General features: G+C 45.9%; 1 protein-coding gene across 1 annotated transcript in view; it reads right to left on the bottom strand.

Moving 5' to 3' along the window:
- TBXAS1 (thromboxane A synthase 1) overlaps positions 1 to 24,344 on the bottom strand; it is a 64,122-nt gene extending 39,778 nt beyond the window's left edge. The window contains exon 1 of the mRNA XM_068277343.1: positions 24,271 to 24,344. The gene's annotated coding sequence lies outside the window, so the exon portion shown is untranslated. The remainder of the gene's footprint in view (positions 1 to 24,270) is intronic.
- Positions 24,345 to 25,939: the final 1,595 nt, after the last annotated feature.

Raw genomic sequence — 25,939 nt, 5'->3', positions numbered from 1 at the left:
GGATCTGCCTATACAGCGCAGCCTCTGTTGCTATCCCAAACCCCACTAAGGTCCCCCTGCACTCTGCAATCCCTCATAAATCACAGCCGTGCTGTAAGGCTGTGTTTACATCTGTAGTGTCAGTCTCAGCAGCTCCCCCGCCTCCTGCATAGCTCCGGTCCCTGCCCCCGTCCCTTCCCTCCAATCAGCAGGGAGGGAAGGGATGCAGGCGGGTACTGGAGTTCTGCAGGAGGCGGGGAGAGCAGCAGACTGACACTATAGAGATAAACACAGCCAGCTCTGACAAGCTGTTTGTCAGCAGCGTGGCTGTGATTTATGAGGGATTGCAGAGTGCAGGGGGACCTTAGGGGGGTTTGGGATAGCAACAGAGGCTGGGCTGTATAGGCAGATTCAGCCTCTGTATGCAGATAATATTCTTCAAACCCACCTCGGGCTCTCTTTATAATAAAATATATATATATATATATATATTTTTTTTTTATTTATTTTTTTTTTTTTTATTAAATCCTCATTGTAGTGAGAGAGTTCACAGCTGAGCGGTTCATTTACGATCCGCTCAGCAAAACAGTGCCTGTACCATTTTTGGGGCGTTTTTGCTATAATGGAAGGTAGAGGCAAAAAACTCACAAAATCAGTTATACATTATATTTATTCTTTTCCGGCTCAAAGATTTCACTTCCGGACTTGCACCAGGGAGTGAATTACAAAACCGCTCTGAAAAAGCGCTTAGAAAAGCGCTTTTTACAAAAACGCAGCGCGCAGTGGAGCGCCGGGAGGGGGGAAAAAAAGAAAAGCACAAAAACGCTTGCGTTTGAGCTTTCGTTTTAAGTTGTGAATTGGGCCTCAAAGAGGTTCGGTGTATCTTTTTAAAAACAAAAACTGACACTTACCTGGGGCTTAACCGGCCCCCTGCAGCTGTCCTGCACCATTCTCTACGATCCTCCGTTCCCCGCCGCCGGTCTCGGTTCAATTATTCATATCACTAGACAAATGCAACTGAGCCACTATGACCATGCACGTTCTAGCTCCCGCCTTCAGCAGCTTATTGCGCAGATGCAGCATGAAGTTTTCTCCTCCCAGAGAAGCGAGCGGGAGCGAGGACGCGTGCGGCTGCGCAGGCTCAGTTGCATTCATCTAGTTAGACGAATAATTGGACCGTGAAAGGCGGCGGGGAACAGGGTCAAAGAGATCACTTCCTGATTTGTGCCAGAAAAGCGCTTTTTACAAAAACGCAGTGGGTTCTGTGCATCTTTTTAAAAACAAAAACTGACACTTACCTGGGGCTTAACCGGCCCCCTGCAGCTGTCCGGTCCTGCACCGTCCTCTACGATCCTCTGTTCCCGCCGCCGGTCACGGTCCAATTATTCATCTAACTAGACAAATGCAACTGAGCCTGCGCAGCCACGTGCGTCCTCGCTCAGGCCTGTGGAGGAGAAAACTTTGTGCGGCGTCTGTGCAGTAAGCTTCTGGAGACGCAAGCGGGAGCTCAGTTGCGAGTGGCGGCTCAGTGTCAAACTTGGCCTTCCAGCGCTTTTCTGATTAACATTGATTTTGGCCCGCGGCCACGCTCTCGGCTCCGCCCATCATCTTTTCTTGCCGCCCCTTGACGCTTGCACTGCCCTCCCTCCTGTTCTAGTGATAGAGCTCGGCTACGCTCCATCACTCCCTTGCTCCGCCCCTGGATGCGTCTGGAGGAAGGGGTCTCTTCCTCCTTGTCCGCCAGCTCCTTTATCTCCTGGAGTCGGCGGCTCTTCCTGCACTGAAGTCTGCTCCCCTGATCCTCTTCGCCGCCGAACATGCAGCACAGGAATCAGCTGTGACGGGAAGACAGCAGAGCGGCACCGCTATAATAGGCGCGTATACAGGATGTATTTCCTGTATACGTAATGTTATCTGGGGAGACGCTCTTCTGTTTTAGCGTCACTGCTGATGCCTGTGCTGCATGCCGCGCCGCCAGGCATGCAGCGAAGAGGATCGGGGTAGCGGACTTCAATACAGGATGGGCCGCCGACTCCAAGAGGTAAACGAGCGGAGGCTGGGGAAGGAGGGGTAGACTAAGGTGGGCTACCTGCTGAGGGCATTTACCTAGCTAACCTATACTGGGCACCTACCTAGCTAACCTATAATGGGGGCATTTACCTAGCTAACCTATACTGGGCACCTACTTAGCTAACCTACACTGGGGGCATTTACCTAGCTAACCTATACTGGGCACCTACCTAGCTAACCTGCACTGGGGGGCATTTCCCTAGCTAACCTGCACTGGGGGCATTTACCTAGCTAACCTGCACTGGGGGCATTTCCCTAGCTAACCTGCACTGGGGGCATTTCCCTAGCTAACCTGCACTGGGGGCATTTCCCTAGCTAACCTGCACTGGGGGCATTTCCCTAGCTAACCTGCACTGGGGGCATTTCCCTAGCTAACCTGCACTGGGGGCATCTACCTAGCTAACCTGCACTGGGGGCATCTACCTAGCTAACCTGCACTGGGGGCATCTACCTAGCTAACCTGCACTGGGGGCATTTACCTAGCTAACCTGCACTGGGGGCATTTACCTAGCTAACCTGCACTGGGGGCATTTACCTAGCTAACCTGCACTGGGGGCATTTACCTAGCTAACCTGCACTGGGGGCATTTACCTAGCTAACCTATACTGGGCACCTACCTAGCTAACCTATAATGGGGGCATTTACTAAGAGGTAGCCGAACGCCTGTGTGGGCTTCAACCTGGTCGGGTAATTGTCTAAGTGTTTCCTGGCTAGTGGCTAGGTAGACAGTTCCTAATTACTGTCCAGGTTCCTTTGCCTATTGAAGGTGACTGGTCTATTCAATGAAGACAATGGCAGTTCCCTTGATCTCTGCCCTGAATGACTGTTTTAATCTACATACAGACATTATCCAGGTGACACCTTCCAAAAGCCAGGCTGGCTGACATACACCTCTGACAAAATATATAGCAGACAGAAAAATGACAACATATGTCCCTGTCTTACCCTTAACCTCATAACTAGCTGCTATATTCCTGACAGGGGGCATTTACCTAGCTAACCTGCACTGGGGGCATTTACCTTGCTAACCTGCACTGGGGGCATTTACCTAGCTAACCTGCACTGGGGGCATTTACCTAGCTAACCTGCACTGGGGGCATTTACCTAGCTGACCTGCACTGGGGGCATTTACCTAGCTGACCTGCACTGGGGGCATTTACCTAGCTAACCTGCACTGGGGGCATTTACCTAGCTAACCTGCACTGGGGGCATTTACCTAGCTAACCTGCACTGGGGGCATTTACCTAGCTAACCTGCACTGGGGGCATTTACCCAGCTAACCTGCACTGGGGGCATTTACCCAGCTAACCTGCACTGGGGGCATTTACCCAGCTAACCTGCACTGGGGGCATTTACCCAGCTAACCTACACTGGGGGCATTTACCTAGCTAACCTACACTGGGGGCATTTACCTAGCTAACCTACACTGGGGGCATTTACCTAGCTAACCTACACTGGGGGCATTTACCTAGCTAACCTACACTGGGGGCATTTACCTAGCTAACCTACACTGGGGGCATTTACCTAGCTAACCTGCACTGGGGGCATTTACCTAGCTAACCTACACTGGGGGCATTTACCTAGCTAACCTACACTGGGGGCATTTACCTAGCTAACCTACACTGGGGGCATTTACCTAGCTAACCTACACTGGGGGCATTTACCCAGCTAACCTACACTGGGGGCATTTACCCAGCTGACCTACACTGGGGGCATTTACCCAGCTGACCTACACTGGGTGCATTTACCTAGCCAACCTATACTGGGGGCATTTACCTAGCCAACCTATACTGGGGGCATTTACCTAGCCAACCTATACTGGGGGCATTTACCTAGCCAACTTATACTGGGGGCATTTACCTATCTAACCTATACTGGGGGCATTTACCCAGCTAACCTATACTGGGGGCATTTACCCAGCTAACCTATACTGGGGGCATTTACCCAGCTAACCTATACTGGGGGCATTTACCCAGCTAACCTATACTGAGGGCATTTACCCAGCTAACCTATACTGAGGGCATTTACCCAGCTAACCTATACTGAGGGCATTTACCCAGCTAACCTATACTGAGGGCATTTACCCAGCTAACCTATACTGAGGGCATTTACCCAGCTAACCTATACTGAGGGCATTTACCCAGCTAACCTATACTGGGGGCATTTCCCCAGCTAACCTATACTGGGGCATTTCCCCAGCTAACCTATACTGGGGGTATTTCCCCAGCTAACCTATATTGGGGGCATTTACCCAGCTAACCTCTACTGGGGGCATTTACCCAGCTAACCTATACTGGGGGCATTTACCCAGCTAACCTATACTTAGGGCATTTACCCAGCTAACCTACACTGGGGACATTTACCTAGCTAACCTACACTGGGGACATTTACCTAGCTAACCTACACTGGGGGCATTTACCTAGCTAACATATAGTCCACCTATGCCTGACTAACCTATACTGGGCACCTACCTAGCCAACCTACTGAGGGCATTTACCTAGCTAACATATACTGGGTCCACCTATGCCTGACTAACCTGTACTGGGGGGGGGGGGGGGCACCTACCTAGCTAACCTATACTGGATGCACCTATGCCTGACTACCTTATACTCTGTGCACCTATGCCTGTCTACCCATACTGAGGGCACCTATCTAGCTAACCTATACTGGGTGAACCTATGCCAGTCTACCTATACTGGGGGCACCTACCTAGCTGACCTATACTGGGTGCACCTATGCCTTGCTACCTATACTGGGGGCACCTACACCTTACTGGCTACCTACCTACCTATACTAAGGGGTGAGTTTGTTTCCACCGCGGCTATAGCATGCAGGGGCAAATTGTCAGGTGATATGCGATCATTCTAAATGAGGAGGAGGGGGGGGGGTTGGGTTTAAATATGACTGTTGGCCTTCGACCTGGTCTAAGTTTTTCCATTTTGGCCCTCTGTCTATTTGAGTTTGACACCCTTGGTCTAGTGAGACGAATAATTGGACCGTGACCATCGACGGCGCGGGACAGGACAGCTGCAGGGGGCCGGTAGAAGCCCCTGGTGTCAGTTTTTGTCTTTAATGGCTTTGAATTTTTTTTAAGGCACCTCTTGGCAAATACTACCGAAATTACATTATGACCCTTAATAGGCAGTGCCCCCCCCCCCCCCAGTGATTCCTATTAAAAAGAGGACCTCCAGAGTGAAAACGAAAATCTGGCAGCCTGCAAGCAAAAGAAAGTTATATTTACCTGAGAAGTCTTGTCCCGCGATGGCGTCCCAAAGTCCCTGCATCACCCGACTTCCGGCGCCAGGCCCCGCCTCCTCTCAGCAGAGAAAACCATTTTTCTCTGCAGAGTGAGAGGAGGCGGGGCCAGGCGCCGGAAGTCGGGTGATGCAGGGACTTCGGGACAAGACTTCTCGGGTAGATATAACTTTCTTTTACTTGCAGGCTGCCAGATTTTCGTTTTCACTCTGGGAGGTCCTCTTTAAGCAGCATCCGCTCTCCAAATAATCAATGATCACCCCCTGGCAGCAATCCCGTGCAGCATTACCCCCTCCAAATAGCCATTGATTCCCCCAATCAGGCAGAACACAGTCCAAATAATTAGAGACCCCCATTAGCCAGCATTCCCCCTGAATGCACATGACAAGGATAAAGAGTCAATCTTGTAGAGCACATAGACATTTCCCCACATGGAGACTGCAGTTAGTAACTCCCATTTAATTATGCATCATTACCTCAGCACCACATTGTAAGTGACCCACATTAGCTGGACAAACCTTTCCTTACCTATCCAGGCCAAGCTGCATTGATCCCTCGCTCCACCCCGATTCCAAAGATGTCCAACTTCAATCACAGCTGACGGGACTAAAGGATAACTTGCAGGTAATGCAGCCACGTTGTATATTAATATGCTGTCACATTACCTGATGGCAATGCACAAAGTATGGGGATGAAAGCTGAAGCACCCCTGGGAGAGGTGCTCGAGATGCACCAGGGTACTACATCACCCAGTTTGAGACAAGCGATGTAATAACAGCGGAGGAGATTTGAGCGCAGCTGGCACCACCATAGACCGTAATAGGAATTACGGCTATAGCGTCACACAGTCCGTAAGTTCGGTGCAGTCAGAAGACGGAGCTGAAGTTACTTTTAAAAACACTGTAATTTGGCTTTCCAAAAAGATTTGCAGGTATCTTCCAATTAAATGAATTCTGCGTGCAAATCCCCTGGTACATTACAGACTTAAAGCTGTGCAGTCTTGTTTCTGTGAGTGCAGACGCACTAATCTACTGGAAGAGAGTGCATCACTTGGCATTTCTCTCTTTACATCTATAACCTTCAAGAGTCTTTTCAGATTCTGTATCTCCTTTTCTTATTTCTTTCTGCTTCAAACACAATTAGGAATGACAGCTGAATGAATTGTGCGCCCCCTCCTACACTGCACCCTGAGGCTGGAGCCTCTCCAGCCTATGCCTCGGCCCGGCCCTGATCCACCCCCTCGCCCATCTGCAGGAGGCGCTCTGCAGCACCAAATATTATGACAGCCGGTTCTTACACTCCAAAAGTTTATTTGGGTTTGGATAGAATGCAAACGTTTTTGAACTATTTTACCCGCCAAACAACTTGCCAGAAAATACACAGCCTTGCAAAGTTTTGTGCCTTGTTCAGATATTTTCTGTACCATTGATTTCCTATTATCTCGTCTCCTGGGTGCGCAAAACTGTCTTCCTGTGTCAATATTCAGTCATATTCCCACATTAACTACGTTCACAGAGGGGTGTTGCGGTTCAATGTAGTGAAGGCATTCTGCAATTTTAAGTCTATGCAAGGTTTAGAGTGCATCTAATGCAATGCATTCCAACAGACTGGTATCCCAACATGGAGCATCCAGTATGTTAGAGCATAATGGCTGCATTAACACCGTTTATTGACTGTATGCAATCCATGCATAACATGCAATGTGACTTTTCCCCTCCATTGTGTTCCTGTTTTTACAAGGAACATAACACCACTTCCACTGTGAACTCAGCCTAGCTGTTTGTGGTCAGCATTGCAGAGGGAAGGGGAGAGAGACATCAAATGCTCAATGACCAAAACACCACCGTGCAATGCTGATTATACACCATAACAAAAGCAGTAACATTTTGAGTAAAAAGTCATCCAGTAACTGACAATAACAAATGAAATTCAAGACGTGACAGGTATTCTAGGAACAGAAAAAAAGGAAGCTTTTCATTCTCTACAGAGAATGTGTGAGGTAACATTTCCACAGTGTTCAGACATAGGATAACCAGTCCTGTCACATTCTGATACTATGTATCACCACAACACAGACATGCTACATCATTGGGAGCTCAGACACTATCCGCTACTGTAACTCAGGTTTCCTGGTGTACTCTGCTGCACCCACCATAAGTGCTCAAACCCACCAGCTGCCTTTTCTAAGCGCTAGTGATTTGAAAAGCTCTTGCTAATGCAATACTATGTGGGATTTTTATTAAATCACATTTTTCAAGTAGGATCACACCCATAGCATTACATTAGCAAGAGCTTTTCAAGAACTTGGAAATGCCTTAGTAATGTACTGCTAGTGGGTTCCAGGTCTAAGGGCTTATTCACAGGGGCAGATGAAAGTGGTGTGGCTAATGCTTGAAGCTTTTGTTTGTTTAGAGAGAACTATTGTCCTTCAAAAAAGGACATTGCGTCTGTGGTTAGGCGGCATTGGCCCATTCTGAAATCTATTGGTGCAGATATTCCGTCTTTCAGAATGATTCCCATGATGGCCTATAAAAGAGCTCGGTCCATTCGAGACCACCTTATTAGAGCGGACATTGGCTCTACTAGAGTAAATCCTCAGAGACAACTGGCCCCTTTGCGTAAGGGTACCTTCCCATGTTTACAGTGCACATGCTGCCAACTGGTCCTTAAAGGGAGAAGTATCAATCATCCCACGAGAGGTTTCCCTATCAAGTTCAAACATTTTGCAACCTGTGATACAGCCCATGTAGTACATGGTCTCAAATGCCCATGTGGGAAAATGTATGTGGGGGAAACAACAAGGCCAGTAAAGGAGCGAATAGGTCCAAAATCAACGTGGCCATCCGCCTAGTTTTGAGAAGGGAGGAGGTGGACTGTCACTCCCCTGTCGCCCAGCATTTTTTGGAAATGGGCCATGCCGCCAACCAGTTACGCTTTTGTGTTTTAGACATTGTAGCTCCCCCAAGGAGAGGAGGGGACAGAAAGGCTTTGCTTCTCCATAAGGAGGCATATTGGATCAGACTTTTACAGGACTATGACCCCATTAGGAGGAATGAATTTGGAATATAGACCTCAGTAACTAACTATTTTTGTGTTATTCCTTCTTCATTAATATTTTTCTTTTTTTTGTCTCAACAGGCCACAGCAGTCTTTATGGTGTGGGGATGACTTGGATGGCTAATGGACCTTTTTCCCCCTTGCACACGTATGGGACCCCAGTCTGCATCATTATTATGTGGTGATTTATTTTATACTATTTTCTCAGTCCCGGTAGGATTTTGCTTGGGGGACATTAGATGGCCCTAGGGCTATTCTGTGGTTGGAGCCTGCTTTGGGACTAGACAGCTCTTACACATAGAACTAGTTTTTTTGGTCTGTATTTATGTCACTGTATGTTATTGGCAGGCACCTACATGATTAGACAGTGGACCTTTTGGATTTTCCTGTGTCAGGTGTCCTTTTGAATTTTGAGGTTCCACGTGATCTGTGATTGGGATTTGTATCTAAATAACCCACGTGTCTTTTCCCTGTATTGTGCATATTTTCATTATTTGGCCACCTTGGGTGCCAATAATTTACATATTCTATGCACCTCAATAATGTATTTATCTAATGCGCTTCAGCGCTGTTCCCTCAGTCACTTCCTGCGTCCCAGCTTTGTCCCTTTATATTTACCTTCCACGTTCCAGCGTGGCTCTATTACGCTATGCTGCGGCCGCTTAGGCTGCTGCGGCGAGCGTCTAACATCAGCTTTGCCCCTTTGTATTTACCTTCCACGTTCCAGCGTGGCTGTATTGTCATACACTATGCTGCGGCCGATCGCGGTGAACGTCAGACGTCATTTCCAGATTTGGCTGAGGTCATTTCCGGTTTCTCATACTTCTGCCCAGTGCGTTCCAACACTATGCCGATGTATGGAGGTGCTTCCCTCCTCATTGGCAGCCATCTCCATGCATGTCAGTTTTACACATGCGCAGTTAGAATAGGAAGATGCTGGCCACAATATTTAAAGGGGCACTATGGCAAAAAAATTGTAAAATTTTAAATATGTGCAAACATATACAAATAAGAAGTATGTTTTTACCAGAGTAAAATGAGCCATACATTACTTTTCTCCTATGTTGCAGTCATTTACAGTAGGTACTGGAAAACTGACAGAAGCGACAGGTTTTGGACTAGTCCATCTCTTCAAAGGGGGTTCTCAGGGATTTATTTATTTTCAAAAGCACTTAGTGAATGGCAGTTGCTCTGTCCAACTGCCAAAAAACTGTGTAGCGAAGAAGGAAGCTGGCTAGCATCATTGTTTAAATCCTTTTTAGGGAATATCTTTATAACGAATAAAAGCCTTGCTGAGAATCCCCTATGAAGAGATGGACTAGTCCAAAACCTGTCACTTCTGTGAGATTTCTACTACCTACTGTAAGTGACAGCAACATAAGAGAAAAGTAATTTAAGGCTCATTTTACTCTGGAAAAAAAAATGTACTTATTTGTATATGTTTGCACATATTTAAAATGTTACAATTTTAGCCATATTGCCCCTTTAAAGAGAACCCGAGGTGGGTTCTAAGAATCCAATTAGCATACAGAGGCTGGGTCTGCATATAATACCCAGCCTCTGTTGCTATACAGTTCCCCCCAGTCCCCCCCCACATGCGCTCTGCTATGCCCCTATAAATCAATCGCCGTGCTGGTGACACACAGCGTGTCGCAGCCGGCTGTTTACATGTGAAGTGTCAGTCTCAGCAGCTCCCCCGCCTCCTCCATAGCGCCGGTCCCCGCCTGCGTCCCTTTCCTCCCCGCTGACTGGAAGGAAGGGACGCAGGCGGGGAGCGGCGTTATGGAGGAGGCGGGGGAGCGGAAGAGACTAACGCTTCAGATATAAACAGCCGGCTGCGACACGCTGTGTGTGGCCAGCACAGCGATTGATTTATGGGGGCATAGCAGAGCGCAGGGGGGGGGGGGGGGGAGGGGTACTGGGGGGAACTGTATTTCAACAGAGGCTGGGTATTATATGCAGACCCAGCCTCTGTATGCTAATTATGTAAAGTTGTACAGAGGCGCCAGTAGGATAAAAACACTCTAAAATGTTTAAAACATTTGGGATGCGGTGGAGGACCAGCCAACCCCAAAACAGACAAAAGTACTGTCAATTATGGTCAAAAAGCAATTTATTTACATACTCCTAGTACAAGTTGCAACGCGTTTCGCAGGCAAAATCCCGCTTCATCAGGCAATAAATAACCGGAGCAAAAACAGCACGGAGTCCAAACGGAGCTTGGCACCTCTGCCAGCGGATCGCTCAGAAACAGCCTTATCAGTCCACTGACAGACTGTACACACGCTGTACTGTCTGCTGAAAACCCGCCCAGCGGGAGGTGATGAGCCTTTATCGTAACCACCAAGTGTAACATTGTTATGTACCATTATATTTACACAGCCTCTTTGTGCCACCAGAAATTTTACTTATCTGGTGTGGCACCTTCATCTGCTGTTATACTTCAGCAATTGTGTTTTGTTATTTTTTGTTTAGTGTTGCTACCTTTTCACACAAGATGGTTACACTACTACTTATCTGTTTCTACATCCTGGTGACCCTTGAGCATGAGGGTTCGAGATTTAGTACCCTCTGTGGATACTCATACGTGGCATATTCGTCTCTTTCTTGACACTGTATGGTAGATATATGGATCCAAAAGTGTCTACATGACGATTTTGTAAGATGAAGCATGTAGTCTACCATTTTTCTTCTTGCCTTTTTCCTTCCTTGCACTCTTATGGTGGTCTCGTTTGGGAATCTCTTTGTGATTAAATACCTGAAATTTAGATTTTAATGTGTCTTTTGTCTGTTTTATTTTTTAGAATTCAAATATATATATATATATATATATATATACACCTGATGAAGGGTTTAAATGAAAACCCCGAAACGAACGTGTGTCGCTCCCTCCCTAAACCAAAGCTCCCTATGTTCAGCCAATTCTGGATGATCTATGCAAATTATGTTAAGCCAGACCATATCTTTACCGGTTTCATAGAAATATCACATTGATGTTCATGAGGACCACCTACACGAATGGAAAAAGATTTTTCACATTTTGTATTTTGTCAATAAAGTTTTTGATTATAATTTTGCACTGCAAGATTGTGTTTTAGCCTTTTTTGAAGGACAATAGTGCTCTCTAAACAAACGAATGTATACAGCGGGTGTGGTGGATTACCCATAAGAGGACTTTCTTGTTTGCCCTTTTGATTGCAAAAAGGGTCTTCCCAAATATTTATTACCTAATGCCTGGAACTGCCAGATTCTCGACGGCAGCTGAAGGTGTTCAGTACAAGCAGTGGTACAGAGCTTGTGCTGGGCAGGTGCACTGAGCAGGCAGGAGCTCTGGGAGCCATTTGCCAAGCATCCCATTTTGCTTTAGGAGGATGATATGGACACATTCTGCTTCAAGCAATACAATACAGTGATCCAATTTGAGCAACCTCTCCATTTTTGACTGAGACGATCACAATGGACGACAAAATCTAGTTTGTGTGTGGTTCAACCCTCCTTTCCTGATAAACTTTAGAAACTTAGCAAAAATCTCAAGTGTAGGAGGCTACAGGCTGGTTGCATACTATGGTGGTGCGAGTGTCCATCACTGTGCAACAGCATTCGGAAAGTCGTACCGCGTGTTATAGCCAACACTGGACTTCCATCTTACTGCGGAATCACAGTACAGTATAGTGCACTGCAACTTCTGCACTACCTTGCAGTACCCGGAGCACTTCTATTGCCTGTCTCAGAGACTAATGACAGAGTACCGTGACGTGATGCCACATGTGGAAGGGGTTAAAAGGGAACCTGTACTGAGGAAAATTATTTAAAATAAACACATGAGGTAACTTCAAATGAACATTACAGAGTTACCTTGCCATCAGTTCCTTTCAGAAGCTCACCATTTTCTTCTGACAATGATCCCTTCCAGTTCTGACAACATTTTGTCAGAACTGAAATATATCAGTTGCTGTTATTTATATATCAGTTGCTGTCAGTTACAGCTGAGAGGAGAATTGATGTGCCAGGTAATGTTCATGTTTCCCTATGGCTCAAGTGGGCAATGTTACAGTTTAACGGTGTGCTGACCAGAAAGCTGTTATCGGGTAATGGCCATTTTCAAAATGGAGGACGGAGAATTCCATTGATCACAGTAGACAAAAAGGATGCAGGAGAGGAGAAAGAGATTGAGGAGTAGACTACATAGGAGGTAAGTATGACTTGTGTATGTTTATTTTGACTTAATTTTCAGTTCAGGTTTTCTTTAAAGACATTGCTTTGAAAATCAGTTTTCTTTCAGTTATAACAGAGCAAAGCAAGAGAGTGAAATAAATTGAACAACATATTTCGTATAGTGCAGAAATGTAAGCGCCACGAAAAAAAAAAAACAGGATTTTGAAATATTGTTTTAGAGTAGAGTGACCTCTTTAGAGAGGTAAAAATGTAACCAGGACAACCACTCAGTGCATCATTTAAAAACCCAACATGTAGAAGCACAACTAGAGCATTATAAAGCAGCGTGAGAGAAACAGGTCTGCACCTGCAGACACTGAGTACTGAGCTCCTAGGATAATATAAACTGAGAGGAAAGAACATCCTCTGGGCTCATATTTTACCTTCTACATTCTTGTGTTTCTGGGGCAAGACCTGGCCAGCTGATAAATGCTAGCTAGCTGACTGGTAGCTAGTGGCTTTCATTTGCTGGCACAGCTTTCATATACTGGGTGTGAGGGCGATCGCTGTAAAAACAGCGCAGGAGATTTAGGCGCTGCCCGCGCCACCATAGGCTGTAATAAGAATTACGGCTATAGCGGAGCACAGCAATTGATTTGGGCGTCGTCAAAAGACGGAGCACAAATAATTACAAAAACACTAATTCAGTTGCTAACAATAGCTGGAAGCCGAATTACATCTTTCCCCCACTATCCATGGCAGCCTAGAGGGGGAATAGTAATTAACGCCGCAGGGACTTGTGCAGGGGCAGGACAATCCTTTTAATGGCTTTGCACCAAAATCTCCCAGCGGCCATTTCATAGGTATGCTGTGAGGGGGATTTGCATGTTTGGAGAACTTACAACCATCACCAGGTGAGGTGTTCAGCTTCAGACTGCCAGCTCACCAGAGTGCTTGGAAGAGCTCAGCTAGCAGAGGAATGCCCTGGTAATGTGTGCAGAAGGTGTGAGGAGCTGAAAAGGAACTCCGATGTGGAGAGATCTCACAACTAGTATTCCAGAGAGGAGAATCTCATTAATGAAAAAAACACACATTAGGTGTGCAGAGCTGGGATTTCAGAAACAGAGGATTCCCCACTGGTGTCCCTTAGGTCCCGAACCCACTAGCATTACGTTACTAAGCGCTTGTGATTTGAAAAGCTCTTGCTAATATAATGCTACAGGTGTGATCCCACTTGAGCAATGTGATTTTATAAAAATCACCCATAGAAAATGCTGCTAGTGGGTTTGAGCCCTTAGGCAGGAGTTACACTTGTTGAAATTTCGGGCGTTTTGCCGCAATGGAAAACTGCATGCAGAAACACAAGTAATGCTTTTCCTTTTCTGCATAGCATTTAAAACGCACACACTGCACTAATTTTCCACAGATCACCAGATTCCTCATTTTATTCACTTGCTACTGTGTTCAATCGCGCATATTGTGTGGAAAAACCTTTGCAAGGAATAGTCTGATTACTGTAGACACAAGTGTAGTACCTCATTCAGAGATAGACAAATCCAGTGGAGTAGGCCCATGGTAACAGATGTGGCTGGTGTGCAGATCCAGGAAATCAAATCTGCAGTTATAAACCTTGAAGTCTCCAACAGACTGACTAATCCAGCTATGGAGGAAGAGTCTCAAGAATGAAGTGGCAGGAGGCAGAAATCTCACCAATGTCTGCTGGGAGTGGATATTGTAATAAAGTCTACTTCTAATTGTGCCAATTCATCCCAAAATTGCCAGTCAATAAGGAAATTGGTGCTCTCTGGTCAGCAAGTGTGCTAGGCACAGAATAAAGGCAGACATACATTTAGATATAAATAAAGCACACTCAATACTCCTAGCCGGGGCTAATAGTGGATCATCCACTAAACAGTGGTGAAGGCCAGAAAAGCCACAGTCCTAGAACAGTCAATTGATAAGGGGGTCCATACACTGTAAAGCTGTAAGACTATTTAAATCAATATAAACATCCGGGACAGACTAGGACTGACATCCACCAACAGACTCAATGTGTTTCAGTACAGACACATGGTTGGTGACGCATCTCATCTGTTGCTACTTACCATAGGTGGGACAACGTGCAGCAAATGACAGATCAACTACTGGCGAGCAGGTGAGAAGGAGATGTCACACATACACATCTTGTGGTGTTTCCATCTTGGTTAAAAAGTCGCTCCAATTCCAGCCAACGCACGTCAAATGTGATCAGTTAGGCAGATTTGTGTTTATACACTGCAAAATCAATGGCATTCCACTGCTCCTCCTGAACATTTATATCCCTCCTCCATATAGTGCCTCAGTTCTTCAGGAAGGAGCAAAATTTACTGCTCTGTACCCCAGTGCCCAGGCACTTTGGATGGGGGACTTTAACACCGTCTGCAATGCCTCTCTAGATAGAATCCCACCTCGTATAGACAAACCCACTTCGTTTGCCCATCTCACAGCAGAAATGGACTTAATAGATGTCTGGCGCCACTTTAATCCGCAGGGTAAACTCTACACATGCTACTCCTCCACCTTTAAATCTTCCTCCAGACTTGATTATTTTCTAGTAACTCCCTTGGTCCTAAAGGATGTGGTTGAGGTTGGAGCGCTGCCGCGTCTAGTATCTGACCACATGCCAATAACTCTTACAGTGAACTGGGGCCAGAAATTACCCTTTCAATTCTGGAAATTAAACCCCTTTTGGCTAGATCTAATACAAACACATGACCAAATTACTACCCACCTTGAAAACTTCATGTTTGACCACAGAGAGGAGGAAGACTTGCTCCTGATATGGGAGACGTTTAAAGCATTTGTCAGGGGTGAAATGATCCAGGCTGTTTCGGCCTGTAAGAGTGACTCGAAGCAAAGAGAGCATGGCCTTATTAAAAAAATTGATGTGGCTAAAGCCCAATACATAAATAAACCGTCTCCTACCACCCTATCATCATGGCAGGTACTAGAACGCCAGCACAAAACTATGCTGGAAGAAATTACCAAAAGCAAACTTTTCTTCAGCAAACAGGCGCATTTTGAGCAGGGCGAGAGAGCGGGCACACTACTGGCTAAGATCTCCAAAATTTACACCTCTCCCCCGGTTATTACACACATCAAAGACCTCTCCGGCACCCCAGTTTCCGGATGTGCAGAAATAAATATCACCTTTTTTGAATATTACAAGGCTCTCTATACTAGTAAAACCCCTGCCACGCAAACAGACTCTGAAATCTTTCTCTCAGAGATCACTCTACCTAGATTAAACCCAGATCAGGTCCTACTACTTGATGCCCCTATCACCCAAGATGAACTGACTACAGCAATTGCTAGTTTTCCCAATAAAAAGGCCCCTGGTCTTGATGGTCTTCCCATAGAAATTTATAAAAGATACGCGGATTCCATAACACCAATACTTCTCCAGACCTTTGAAGCGGCTTTCCTGGCAGGTCGTCTTCCCTCCTCTATGACGGAGGCTCTCATTATAGTGCTACCCAAACCTGGCAAGGACCCCCTTTTATGTGACTCTTACCGCCCGATTTCGCTTCTCACAACTGACATCAAAATCCTGGCAAAGGTATTGGCCACTAGATTAAACTCAGTAATTCTATCTTTAATCCACCCTGATCAAACCGGCTTTATGCCTGGCAAAAACACTGCAATAAACATTCGCAGGTTGATGACAAACCTACAAGCCAATCACTTAAACTCGGGCCGCAGAGTCATCGCCTCCCTAGACATGGCCAAAGCCTTCGATACTGTCGAGTGGCCGTACCTGCAGGCGGTCCTTGCCAGGTTTGGTTTTGGAGAGGCTTTCTGTAATTGGGTAAAGCTACTCTACCAGGCCCCTAAGGCAAGAGTGGGTACAAACGGGTGGATCTCGGCCCCCTTTTCATTGGGTCGAGGGACCAGGCAGGGCTGCCCGCTCTCTCCCCTGCTCTATGCTCTGGCTGTGGAACCCCTAGCTTGTCGTATAAGAACTAATCCCCTGATACGCGGGCTATGCACTGAGCACACAGAAGAAAAGATCAGCCTTTATGCCGACGACACGATCCTCTATCTGGAGGATCCGGACTCCTCTTTGAAGGCAGCTCTGGACACGATAGAAGAGTCCGGATACGACTCCGGCCTTAAACTGAATGCAACCAAATCAGTCCAGATGCATTTAGATGTTTCCTCTTCAGCACAATCCCAGTCATCTAATCTGCTGCAGTCGGTGCAATCCTTTAAGTACCTGGGGGTATTGATCCACCCAAATCCTGTTCAATACATGGAAGCAGAAATTATACCTCTTATTTCCCTTGTACAAGCGAAGTGTAAGGCTTGGTCTAAACTATATTTAACTGTAGTGGGTAGAATAAATCTAATTAAAATGGTCCTGTTACCTAAATTGCTGTACGTCCTACACCACTCCCCGATTTACATACCCCAACAGTCTTCAAAAAATTTAGGGGTACTTTCCTCTCCTTCATTTGGAACCACAAGAGGCCTCGAGTTAAGCACTCTCTCCTAATAAACCCAAATGGCCTTGGAGGCCTAGCTCTCCCCTCAGTACAACACTACTACCTAGCGGCACAACTCCAACACATGGCCACTTGGTTCTCCACGGAGGGCCTCTACAACCCTGAAGCCTTAGGCTATAACAACGACTTATCAAAAGAAAGCATAGCCCTTGATCTTCTACGTGAATATATTCCCCCCAGTAAATCAAGCAACACAATTCTGGTCCAGGCCCTTAAGGTATGGAAACGGGTAGGTGGTTTGTACACATCCTCCACCTATGACTTTCACACCCCTCTCTGGCACAATCCGCATTTTCCCGAATTCAACTCCATCCCAGACCCAATCTTTTGGGAAAGAATTGGTGTTGCATTTTTAGGTAATGTAATAACTGGGCAAGCCCTCACCCCCTTTACCTCCCTTCAAAACCACCACCCTGAAATTGCATCCCAATTTTTTAGATACCTACAATTGAAACACGCTTATACTGCACAATTTAAAAATGCACCAGTCTACATTGAGCCCCATAACATATTGCATCTGATCGAAAAGGGCCCGACCAAACATCAAATAGGCGATATTTATAAGGAATTAATAACAAAAGAAGCATGTGATCGTACCCTCGGGTCCAAGGGAAAATGGATTGCGGAGGGGCTGCGGCTAGAGGAAGATGACTGGGATGACGCCCCAGAAGCTGTAAAGAGGGTCTCCCTATGCATCAAGGACCGGGCTACCCAGCTCTATATCCTGCATCAAGCCTATCTGACCCCTTCACGTGTGGTCAAATATAACCCCAATGCTAGTAAACTATGCCCAAAACGCGGCCTTGACTCCCCCTCCTTTTACCACCTAATCTGGAGCTGCCCCCACATCTCTTCCTTTTGGAAGCAAGTAATAAAATTTTTGCATGACAAGATGGGTTCCCCAGTAACACTGGACCCAATATTATGCATTCTAGGAGTTATCCAAGACGAAGACATGCGGCCGTGTACTAAATCCTTTATCCGTGAGACTCTATTTGCGGCAAGACAGGAGATAGCCTTGAGATGGCTGTCCCCTGCCTCCCCACTTCTTTCTAACTGGATAAAGAGATTGGATGATGATCTGGCATACAAAAAACTAGTCTATACACACAGGGGCCGTGCCACCCAATTTCATCTCATATGGGACCAATGGGAAAGCAGGAAATAATTCCAACTGCTGCTAACACATGTCTGCCTCAACATTGCAGAACACTGCATGACATTCAATATTCTGAATTGCAGTAAATAACAGTACCCGCTGTAGTAAGTCATGTAGTGTGGTTCTTTTATTGCGCATAATCCCCTTACCTGCAGTAACTTGCACCTTGCCAAATAGCTAATTTGCGAAATGTTAATACCCCATTGTAATGTATCATTGCTTGCAATAACTCTGTATGGTTGTATCCCTGCACGTTCTTCAATTTCCATCCTGTTATCAATGCATTGTTGCCTGTACTTACTCTATATGCTTCAATAAACTTTGTTGGTTAAAAAAAAAAAAAACACATACACATCTTGGGGTATTTACCAATATCTATTGCAAATATTTTTGGTTTCAGGAATGACTGGAATAGCCATTTTAGACAGGGGGTGGGCAGTTGGTTGGAGTAGAAGGTTGGGGTGAGATCCCACTTTCTCTGAACAGAGTAGCGGTTTTCTTTGGAGTCCTGGTGCTTCCAGGAATTCAGGAGTTAAGTCAATAAAAGAAAGCCTCACTAATCAGGAGACAATGTTACCTTGGATGAAGGTCAGGCTGGGAAACAGGACCAGGCAACATAAGGACAGCAGCCCTGATCCAGACTTCTTGGAGTTTAAGAGAGGTTTCAGGGTAATAATTGAAGAAGAATGTCAGGAATGTGGCTACACTTCTGAGGCAAAAATAATATTCATGTTTAAAAGAAACAGCCGCTGGCTCCGCGCTCCGACCTCCATGCACATACACGTGCCTGAAGTGGTTGCTGGCATATACGCGGACAAGTGTCACGTCGCAAACACGCCCACATTATGCTGACAAATATGTGGGGAGCGTGTTTGTGCACGGAGGACGGAGCCAGTGGCGGGCACCAACAGGTAAAGTATACTGCATGGGGCACATTTTATATTAGAAGGGCTAGCAAGACAGCAGATGCGGAGTCACAAGACCGATTTACCAGAGATTTCATGCAAACATTGATCAGGAATCAGCCCACAGTGTATGGGCTGACAACAGATCTCTCTCAGAGAGAGATCTATTTCTTGGTTGATTTGTCCATACATTTTCTGATGTATGAGCACCTTTAGAGACAAGATGAGCAGGACAGCCAGACAACTGGTATTGTTAAAAGTACTACTGGTATTGTTAAAAGTAATCTACCGCTAAAAGAAAACCGCAAATAAAACCTGTTAATTTTCAGGCACCCAAATTTCCCCTTAAAGCGGACCCAAACCGAACATTTTTTTAATTCAAAATATTTAGTTGCAGCACTCTGACACATACAAAGCTAAATAAACACTCCATCAAGCCTATGAGCATTTCAGTGCATGCTTTTCACCCTTCTCTTTTCATAACCAGGCAGTGTTCTCCCCAGGATTTTTTTCCAGCCGGGTGGCATGAAAAAGTAGCCGGGTGGGGCGGCACGGGGAAATTTGGTGGTGTGGAAAATAAAATATGCTCTAATTATGTCCCACACATGCGCCCATATGCACGCTGGCAGCCACGTGGGGCATGTGTATGGATGATGGACGCAGCCTGGAGCTAGCGGTGCACACGGACAGGTAAAGTATAGGGGCGGGGGCACATTGCACATTAGGGGGGTAGGTGGCGGATGCAGATACTTACAGGCTTGACAGTAGTGTCCGTGCACGATGACAGCTTGTCGGCTTAGCCTCGGGCGCTGGTCCCGCCTCTTACTACCGCTGAGACTGTGACTGCACAAGCTCGCCGGGAAGCGCGAGATCTCGTGCACAGAGCTGTGCAGATTCAGGAGCATCGTGCGCGATAGCTGGCCGGTGATGGCAGCTGGGAACGCAGCCCGCCGGGCAGTAATTGATTTTACCAGGGCCGCCCACCTGTTTGATCCTGGGGAGAACACTGCATTGGTATATCTGTGGTTCAGGTATGCACACAGCATTGATGACATCTTTCTTATTTTGAACACATTGCTACAACAGCATGTCAGTGTCAGGAGTATCATCAAGCTGTGCATGTAGCTTCTCACAGCTCCACTGACTCATCTGCTGCTCCAGCCATGAGATCCATAGCAGCCTGGACCCCTCCCCCCCTGAGTGACCCAGACATATTTGTAGTGCAACCCTGACCCCCGATTGCCCCCTCAGCCAAATGCCGGGCAGAATCGTGCTAACACAATCTCAGCTCAGTGAGTTGATGTGTTAATGTCCCCTCCCCCCGAGTTTTCAAACATCCTCAGACAGAGCAGAGTAGCAGACAGAGTGTAGTCCTTATCAGCAGCGTGTCCGTCCCCCTCCTGCACATACGGGCTCTATTAGCAGAGAAGTTTTCACTCACCGCTCCTCGCCGTTCTGGTTCCCCTGCTTTGCCTGTCATTCCCCTGCTTTGCCTGTCACCGGCTCACATCTATGTCGCTATGCTGTGGCGCCTCGCCACCAGAGGGCATCATACATATGAGCCGGTGACAGGCAAGCAGGATAACCCGAACGGCGAGGAGCAGTGAGTGAAAACTTCTCTGCTTAGAGCCTGTATGTGCAGGAGAGGGACGGACACGCTACGGATAACGACGACTATGCTAGTCTGCAGCACTGCTCTGTGCACATTCGGGAGCAGCGCTGGTTTTTGCTACCCAGTGCAATACCCGGCCACGTGCTGATGGGACCGCAGGCAGCCGGGCGGTAATTGATTTTACCCGGGCGGCGCGCCCACTTGATTGATCCTGGGGAGAACACTGCCAGGGTTACACAGGTGGCAGCCATTAGCAATTCCTCGTTTGCTGGACACCTCCTACTCCACCAGTCTGCCGGATTCTGTACCGGCAATATGAAAGGAAGGGGAGGGGTTCCTCCAATAAATGTAAAATATTTTATATTTGTCATCATGCAACTGAAAAAAGCCTGCTATTTATTATTATAATTTAGAAAATAGATTTTATTTCTGAAATCTTTTATTTTTAATTTGGGTCTACTTTAATGCCGATATTTGAATGGGCACCTGAAGGCAAACTTCTGCCGATAGTGGGGGCCCATATTTCCATGATCCGGGACAAGGGAAGTGGAAAACCAAACTCTGTGCTCAGGTTTAAGATCAGGGTTACTCTTCTAGTATAGTCAAAATTCTTCATCATCTTGGCTTAAAACAGATAAAATTTGCCTAAAATTAGACAAAAATATAAGCTGCTCCGGAACCTCAGGCAGATGCGGAAAAAGGAAGGTTCCTGGGAAACAAGATGGTGAAAAGCAAAATTGAACAAAAATGGAAATGGGGAGACTGAGGCCACATTCACAGTGGTGTAACGGCAGCTTTGTAACACAAGCTTACTGCACTGCAATGCACCACCTATGAGAGGTTAATATAAACACTGCCTTACCCCTCCCCCCCTTCTTTTACTACGGGCCTACAAGTGCTCAATTAAAGCCTTTGTAGGTGAAGAACACTCCTTGCTGCCATGGCTAAAGGTGGCTGCTATTCAGGAAGCTGCAGAAACAGTTGTGTTTAGTGAAGCAGGCGTGGAGAATTGGCTCATCTTCACTCTTCTATAAACTTTCTCTTAAACTGCCTGGCGCATCTTTACACAGAGCACACAGATGCTGATTACCCCAGGCCAAAGCAAAGCACAACGTCATCATCACTATTCTACAACCTATCACCCTCAGCTATACATGCCTGAAATAAAAGCTGTCTGGCCTGCTTTACCACAACCAATTAGATTGCACACTGAATAAAAAGGCCATCAGACGCTACAGTAAAAAAGGGCTCAGCATGGGGAAATTCTAAATTTTAGATCAGTACTCTGGGGTAATCTGAGAATGTGCACTGTGCTAGGAGGTCTAAAACACATGGACCCATATGCAATTATTATTTTCTTCTGACATTTCTCCTAGGAGATTATTTTTCATCTTTTTAAAATAACTTTTCAGCTCTTCGCATTTGAAAAAGTACCAACAGTAGGTGAAAAAGTACTATCACAATTATTTTGAGTAATTTTTTGTTTGCTGATGGCTTAAAGGGCATTTTATTAACAAAATTGTAAAAATATTATCAAGGAAAAAAAAAAATCTGAAAAATAAGGAGAAACCTTTAATTGCATATGGGCCCATGTTTTCTGTATTGCCAAAAGGCGAATATAAAACTGCAAAACAAACAGAAATCAGAAAACTTTATTTCGCCAAGCATGACTGGGTCATGCCCGGAATTGTTTTTGGCACAATACATCTGGATTAGAGAGAGACAGATAGAGAACTAGATAGATAGCAGCGAGCCGTAGAGGCATCGGTTAGCGTGAGTTAGCATTAGCTCCACTGTCACAGGAGCCCTCGTGGCTGACCGCAAATGGCCTTCCAAACGGTGCCAGCGCACGGATCGTGCGAACTCTGGTCGCAGTCAATGCGCAGGAACCGTTGGGAATTAGCCGCAGACAAACCAGAAGGGAGCCTGTGAGATACGGGTAATTACAACTCACACACGATTCAGGGTATACTGCCACCACCACGGGTAGGGGCCCGTGGACCCGACTGCCTGACTGATCCTGCGAATAAAAACGGTTAAAACACGCTGTATTCTGTCTAGCCAAAAACAACCAATAGTAGCGTCTCTCCAGAGACCTGGGATCAGTTTCTGTGTATGGCAGAAAAGCAGGGTAGCGGAACAGTGAATGACTTGCTAACACACATTCCCATAGCAGAATTGCTTACAACAAGAACTCAAGCACATTTTTTTTATGCATAAATTAAAAATCTGTACTGTATAAGTATTGCAGTTTTGAAAAATAAAGGGAATATACCTACTACACCAATACATAGATCTTCAAAAGGTTCAGCTGCCTGCTTATTACCCTCTTCCCTCCCAATATGTGGTCAAGCCTTGTTTTATGATAGTGCTGCATTTCAATGTCACTAAAAGGGAGCATAATAGACCAACTAGAGCAGTGGTCCTCAAACTAAGACCCGCGGGCCGAATGTGGCCCCCTGAGGCTTTTTTACCGGCCCCCGACACACAAAATGTATAATAGATGTGGTCAGCTACATCTTTAAATATTGGTGGTCCGCATATAGAATGAAGCCAGAAAGCAGTAAGTCGCTGGTTTTCATTCAAATTACACATCAGGTGACACTGCTGTCCAGTTGGACGGCAGGTTATCACCTGGGTATGCTTCACTGTCTGGCCCGCAAAGACTTCTACATCATTTTATGTGTACTCCGGCCCTCCAGCAGTCTGAAGTATGATGACCCGGCCCTCGACCCAAAACGTTTGGGGACCCCTGAACTAGAGTGTGCAAGCAGTCAATGTTACAATGAGATAAGTTAGTGCAACATACATTTTCCTATTTTTAGAAGTGTGCTCTTAACCTATCTCTCCAGCAGCGGTTGGAGATATGTAAATAGTGCACTTCACTTGCGCCAGACTGGCCGCGAATGGAGGAAGTTACGGAACCCGGTACTGGAGCTGCAGGCAGCGGAGGACGGTGGCATGGGAACGATCCATGCGCATGGGGTTGGAGGAAGGCCCAGGTATGTAAAACAAGGTAAGTATCTGTGGTCTCTGATACATAGAGGTAATCAAGTAGATGCAAACCATTTCAGCTTGCATGCAAAATTCAAGCAAACTGTGTGCAGCTTGGAATTGGGCCAATTTAAATCAGAAAGACGTGTATCCGACTGCCCCAATCCCAAATGTCACTGAATTTGAGGTTTCTTGAACTTTGCATGCAAGCCAGTTTTATTTTGTTTGTTTTTTTTTAATATCATCTTACTTATCTTATCTTTAAATATCATCTTACTTATCTTTAGCTAGACCTAAACAGATCATCCAGAGTTTATAACCTCTTCTCATATATCACCAGATCGTACCTGTTTTTCCCGTTCTGCCACCGATCCCCCTTCTCTCCCGTAACTTACTCCAGCCCTCATAACACTTTAATTGATCTCTGTCATGCTTATTAATACCTCAATACCGCGTAAAACGTAATACTCTCTCCCCAACACGAACTGAAACTTTCCTGAGAAGTTCCCCATCCCAAGTACTCCGAGTTCCCCCTCTTACCTGTCAGCTCCGTGCTCTATATACTCATACTGCAGACACTCACTGTGTCACTGGACAGCTCCTGCACCACCACCTACTAACCACTAGGAGGAGCCTGAGAGGCGTTTTCACAATCGGGAATTGTAGTCCAGTGAGCAGCAAAGTGGCTGGGGAAGGAGTAAGAAAAGACAACAACTCCCAGCAGCCCCTGTGAGAAGTGTCAGGAGACAGGAAGTGGAAAAAAAAGAAGCATGCGGGGAACTGATGAATGGAAGAGTGAAGAAGATTAGGCGTGCGGCATCCATGGGTGGGGAGGTGGACTACCACTTTACGGTGGCTCAGCGGCACCTGCTGGACAATGTAGATTCCTCCTTATTATTAATAGCAGTCGAATGTAGTAATGATAGCTGTTAATGGGAACAATAGAGTATTTTAATAGTTGTTATCATTGATGATATTATCACAAAAAATGGAAATAATCAATTATGCCACTTTCAGATAATAGCAATGAGGCGGGATAACGCCTCATTGCTATTATCTGAAAGTGGAATAATTGATTATTACCATTTTTTGTGATAATATCATCAATGATAACAACTATTAAAATACTCTATTGTTCCCATTAACAGCTATCATTACTACATTCGACTGTTATGGAATCTGCATTTTCTTCATTAATAATAATAAATACAAATTATCTTGTAAACTACCATTAGCACACATTACACTGCTATCCTGATAAGGAATCAGCATATTATTATTATTAATAATAATTCATTCATCTAGCACTCATATCTCCTGCATTGATTTGTACAGTACATGTATCTGTTTCCTAGAAGAGCTCACAATAATTTGTAAGATAGTAATTACGTAATCTCCCTACACTATAATGTAAAGTTTTGGGTCAGGTTGTTACCTTTGTAACAATTTCTGTACAGACACAGTGGGTCACATTTATCAAAGCAATACCGAAATTACATTTTTACATCCTGTTTCTTAAATCACAATTAGAAGAAAGTAATAATCTGCATGTGTGCTGAGAGTAAATTCACTACGTACACAATAAAAAGACTTTTGCATTAATTTTGCATGAATTTTTTAAAATGTCGTACTGGTAGAACAGAGAAAAACTGTACTGGAGATCAGAAGTGGGGAGCTAGTATCAGGGGCGTAACTAGAAATCACTGGGCCCGCCTGCAAAACTTTGGTTGGTGCCCCCTTCCGTCTTGCCACCTTGCCCCCCCCCCCCCAAAAAAAAGATTGTTCCCTTTAAAGGAAGACTGGGATAAACTAAGTGTATAGATCTTACCTGGGGCTTGCTCAAGCCCAAAGTAGCATTCTGCACATGTGCATGTATGAGGCTTGTGGAGAGCGTTTCCAGCCACGGGGACGCGGTCAAATCGGCTTGTCGCTGGGCCTGCACGGTAGTGTGCAACTTGGGTGTCTCATACAAACGGAGGGGCGGCAACAGCCCCGGGCCACCTATTAGGCGGGGTTGCTCCCCCCACCAACTGAATACACCCGTCCACGTTCCCCCTCCAGCTATGAGCACAGCGTGTGTCAGGCAGCGGGCGGGGAAATTATTCACCTCTCCCTTCCCCGTTCCAGCGCTGCGTACCACCGCTTGTCACTTCCTCCAATGCCACCCACTGTACTTGCGCAAGTACAATGGCCACAATTGCAGGAAGTG

Source organism: Hyperolius riggenbachi, chromosome 3 (genome assembly GCF_040937935.1).
Source record: "Hyperolius riggenbachi isolate aHypRig1 chromosome 3, aHypRig1.pri, whole genome shotgun sequence".
In the NCBI taxonomy this organism is placed as follows: domain Eukaryota; kingdom Metazoa; phylum Chordata; class Amphibia; order Anura; family Hyperoliidae; genus Hyperolius; species Hyperolius riggenbachi.
The sequence above is the reverse complement of the archived record's forward strand: the minus strand, read 5'-3'. Positions and strand labels throughout refer to the sequence as shown.